This window comes from Hibiscus syriacus, unplaced genomic scaffold (genome assembly GCF_006381635.1).
Source record: "Hibiscus syriacus cultivar Baekdansim isolate YM2019G1 unplaced genomic scaffold, ASM638163v2 tig00008013_pilon, whole genome shotgun sequence".
NCBI lineage: Eukaryota > Viridiplantae > Streptophyta > Magnoliopsida > Malvales > Malvaceae > Hibiscus > Hibiscus syriacus.
This window is the reverse complement of record NW_024062150.1, coordinates 162,835-166,763: the sequence shown is the minus strand read 5'-3', so window position 1 is coordinate 166,763 and position 3,929 is coordinate 162,835.

Below are 3,929 nucleotides of genomic sequence, written 5' to 3'. Positions count from 1 at the left end.
TCTCCTAGAAAATGGGGAGGATTTCCATTGATTTGACAAAACTTCAGCCCTCACTAGAACCAGAGAGTTTTGCCACGAAGGTTTAGCCGTTGTAATATCGTAGTCCCCCCGTTTAAAAGCTTCTACAAATCTGAAGAGAAAGCAACGAGAGGAAATGTAAAATATTGACTAGTCTGAAGAACCTTGGATTCCATGACGCAGTGCTATCTTTCCCCTTGTTTTTTTTCCGACCATTTTTAATCCATAGAAGCAAAGCAGAAAGCTACAATAGAGAAGAAGAGAGGCAACCCCCCTCGTGTGTTTTTCGTTTCTGCCCCCTTTTTAAATTAAAAAAAATGCTAGTTTTGAAAGTGGAGAGCACATTTCGTGAGTTTGAGGGGGAAGTGGTCGGCACCATAGGAGTGGGTAGTTGTTCGTGAGAAAATGTAAATGGGATAGTGGGTTGTTTGTTGGAAATGAGGGACCTGAAAAAAATGATTATAATATATAAAATAATAATAATAATAATAATAATAAATAATAAATAATAATAATAAATAATATAATAAAATGTTTTTGTAGACCTGGACAAAAACGGGTGTCTACAGCTGCCCCTCTTTATACATTTTTATGTTAACAAGAATATGGTAAAGACGAAAAAAAGACAAACAGTTTTTGTCCGTTATTCTCAAATGTGATTGGGGTTCCTGGAATTGGACCTTTGTCTTCTTCTCGGTTTAAAGATTTCGACTTGAAAGTTCTTCCATAAAGTAGTTCATCGCTGGCATCGAGCTGAATAAAATCAAACTCGTCATGTCTTTGGTTGGCAGATAGCCCTTCTCGATTATGCCTTGGAGCTTAGCGTAGTCGAACTCGAAGGTCTTTGGTTGGCAAATAGCCCTTCTTGCATTGAGCTATGTTACAAATGATGTGCCTTAGAAACTGAGTGTAATCGAAATCGAAGGTCTTTGGCATATAGCCCTTCTTGCCTTGAGCTATGCTGTAAATGATGTGCCCTTGAGCTGAGTGTAATCGAAATCGAAGGTTTTGTGTTTCAAGAGAAACATTTTCAAAGGTTTTTTTTTTTGTGTTTCAAGAGAAACAATTTCAAAGGGTTTTTTGTGTTTCAAGAGAAACTGTCTCAAGGGATGCAAAATTTGTTTCAAGAGAAACATATTCAAATATTGGTGTTAGAAACTGCCTCAAGAGAGACAAAATTTGGTTTCAAGGGAAACTGTCTCAAGAGAGACAAAAATTGTTTCAAAAGAAATTGTCTCAAGAGAGACAAAACTTAGTTCCAAAAGAAACTGTCTCAAGGGAGATGAAATTTGTTTCAAGGGAAACAAATTCAAAGATTTTGTTTCAAGGGAAACTATCTCAAGAGAGACAAAATTTATTTCAAGGGAAACTGTCTCATGAGAGAAAAAAACTTTGTTTTGAGGGAAACTGTCTCAAGAGATACAAAATTTGTTTCAAGAGAGACAAAACTTAGTTCCAAAAGAAACTGTCTCAAGGAAGACGAAATTTGTTTGAAGGGAAACTGTCTCAAGAGAGACAAAATTTGTTTAAAGAGAAACTGTCTCAAGAGAGACAAAGACAAAATTTGTTTCAAGAGAAAATGTCTCAAGAGAGACAAAACTTAGTTCCAAAAGAAACTGTCTCAAGGGAGATGAAATTTGTTTAATGTAAAACATATTCAAAGATTTTGTTTCAAGGGAAACTGTCTCAAGAGAGACAAAATTTGTTTCAAGGGAAACTATCTCAATAAAGATAAAATTTGTTTCAAGGGAAATTGTCTCAAGAGAGACGAAGTCTTATGTTTCGAGGGAAACTATCTCAAGAGAGATAAAATATTCTTTAAAAACAGTCTTGAGTCAAATGAAATGCATTCTTTCGAGTGAAAACAGTCTCAAGCGAGACAAATCTTGTTTTAAGAAAAACAATCTTGAGTGAAATAAATCTTCTTTCGAGTAAAACAGTCTCAAGTGAGACAAAGTATGTTTTAAGAAAAGCAATCTCAAGTGAGATAAATCATCTACATTAAATGAGACTGTCTCAAGCGAGACAAAATTTATATTGGAAATATTGAATCTGAAGATGAATGTCGATCTTTCAATCTGTCAAGTTGGTTAAAGTGTAGCTTCTTGCTGCTAAGTTAAGCAACCACCATCAATCTTTAAAGGTGCTTTTGAATCGAGTATCCTTCGTCTTGAAGGCGAAACTTGACTCTAAAAGCTGCAAAAATTATGTATGTGATAAATGTGATGCTTTTAAGTATGCCTAATATGCATGCAACATGAATTAGGATGGAGCCTCATTTTTGTCTGTTGATCTGGTCCTTGGGATCGATCGTGCCACATTTGCTTCACGAGCTTTGGCTTTACAGACCTTTTCATGTCTGAGACTGTTTTGTTTGAAAATGTTTTTCCCTTTTTCTTATTTTAGGAGGGAAATTGATAAAAAAATGATGTACAATATTGTTCGCAATTGAATCAAATTATAAACATGAGTTCAAATAATATCAAAGGAATCAATAGCTCTTTTAATACTTTCAGAGTTACATGTCTTTGACAAATGTTCAAATGGATAAGTTGGCTTTAGGTTGGCCTCATTTCTAAGGTTTCGATAACCCAAAATGTCATTTTTTTTAAATATGAGCAACATGCTTTTTTGGTTTGGCATTTTAATTGGGTGCAAAAAATGACGCAACTAGCATGATCAATTACTAGACCTTTTATTTCTGTCCTCTGAAATCTTCCATTTGTTCAAGTTTTATAAGCACCTCTAACAAAGGTAGTGTAGAAATATCGGTCTAAAAATGAAATTCTTGAGTGCTCGTGTGAATTTGACTATAACAGGTGTTCCTTAACTCCCTTAGTCCATCATTACCGAAAATTTCTTGCTTAGATAAATTTGATTTAACTTGCCGTTATCTGGCTAGCTGAATCCATAAAGCCAGGGTGTTTAACCAATTACTTTAGAGGGACAACTTAATATTATAATCACTTTTATCAAGTTAACTGAAGGGTTCATCTCATCACAGAGTCTTCAGCCTGACAAAAGCAGTGGAGCAAACACCGAATTGCCAAGTGTCCGAGCAATGTCATGGTTTGAATGCAATCTATTCATAAAGCTATGGCTTTTGAGTTTCCTCTGTAACCAATTGCCTTAGTGAAATAGCTCAGATTTACGAATTTAATTTCTTAAGATTGTCAAGAAGAACCTGTTATAGTCTAGGTATTTTTTAAAGTCAAGGAATCTCATCTTTAGAGTTCAATTTCCAAACAGCTGACTTAAATTAGATTCACCTACTTGACTATTCCATCTGTGAAGATCATTATTATCACTGAACATCTAAAAAACCATAGTAATGTCATATGCAAAAGGATGCCCCATGTTGTCCGCATCATATGAAAGGAAAAAAGTTATATTGGTTAATTGCAATAGCAAGGCACGATGTTTGAGGGTATATTTTGGGTAAGGTCAAAGTCCTTGTTTTAAATCATGTTACTTTGTCAGAGATCTGTAACTTTGAACAATTTATAGAGTTTCTTAATTCAGTTGATATTCAAAGAATTGCAAGTTTGCAAATGTGATTCATTGCTTTAACATCTTTAAAGTAACATAAATTTCTTTAAAAGTCCTTACAAAAATTTGAGGAAAAATGAAAAGACAAATTTAAACAGAATGCCTCAAATGATGAAATGATCTTCCTCACTTGGATGCCCCCAAGTTGTTGAAGTCGAACGCATCTTCTGTATGACTCTCTTGAATGCGTAACAGTTCTCAATTGTGCCTTGGGACATCGTTGTGATACTCACAATGAGCATTTTCATCATACCACTTGAGGTATGGGGGCTTCATGGGTTCCACCGGGTATGGTGACACTATATGGGTGTCAAGAAGTTGCCGGTAAAGTTCTTTGTAGGTTATGAGAATAGGGTCGAAAT